Below are 1,227 nucleotides of genomic sequence, written 5' to 3' on the forward strand. Positions count from 1 at the left end.
TAATAATCCCTGATGTCTTTGCCACACAGGAGGATTTAAATAAAAGAAAAAGCATTGCTTTGTAAAATTCAGGAACTAAAGCTGTCAGACCCAGAGGCGAGGAAGGGGATGCAAACCTCTTCTCGCTCCTCATCGCAGGAGTGGACTGGGTGGGAGGGAGGTTCTATAAGCGCTATAGCGCGGAGAAAGGCACCGGTGGGTTGGAAAAGATCCTTCCCACTCTGCCTTTCCCGTGTCTCAGAACCTGGGCTGTAAGCTGTGCTGGTGCAGAACACCAAGGCCCCTCTCTTCCTTCACTTATTCATTCTAAGGCCTCTTCTGTCAAGAGAGAGATCTGACAAAGAAAGGGACATGGATTCCAGTCAAACCTTAAAAAGACGGCTGTTCTTCCCCAACCCCTGGATCTCTCCTGACACCAGCCCAGACATGAGTTCGTTTACAAGACGCTGCTTTCCAGGAGACCCCATTTCTTGAACCTCTCCTGACTTGATGGCTTCTATCAAAAAGTATTGGTCCAGGCTTCCGTTCTTTTGGAGTCCTAGTGTGGCAGACCAACAAGATAAATTACATTGAAGGCACTAAACTAAGAGCTTCCAGAAAGCAGATTCGGGTTTATTTATTTCGATGCCTCTGACCCTAGATTCTGGGTCATATTTGAAGGGTTGAGATGGAACTCATTTAAAGCTAAATTTGGAAAAGGTAGCAGGCATTTCAATAGCTCCCTTTATTCATTCAACGAATATTTGAATACTTACTATGTGAAGGGCATTTTCTAAGAAGTAATAGAGGACAGTGGCTTTTCAAACTTGGAACCTCAGCATTACTTAGAGTGCTTGTTAAGAGTTCTGAATCATAGATTCTGATTCGGGTCTGGATTGGAACTGGTCAGAATTTGTATTTCTAACCAGCTCCCAGGTAAAGCCGGTGCTGCTGGTCTGGGGCCACACTTGGAGAACCACTGCCATAGGGCCTGGCAGGCACCTGACCCTGACCCCGCAGGGCGCAGAGTTTAGGGGGCTGTGCCCCAAAGTCCAAGGTGGGGGTTTCAGACTGTGGTCCGGTCCGCGGGGAGACCGCGGGGGCGCCGGAGCCCCGAGCGGCCGTGTGCTGCCCCCCGGAGTCAGAGGCGCGGCGCCCCGCCCCGGGCAGCCCGGAACGGAGCGGGAGGAGCCGGAGCCCGGGCCTCGGGTCAGGCTGGGGCGGTGGGCCGAGGGCGCGCTGGGGGCT

The sequence above is a fragment of the Cnephaeus nilssonii genome (genome assembly GCF_951640355.1).
Source record: "Cnephaeus nilssonii genome assembly, chromosome: 1".
NCBI classification, from domain to species: Eukaryota; Metazoa; Chordata; class Mammalia; order Chiroptera; family Vespertilionidae; genus Cnephaeus; species Cnephaeus nilssonii.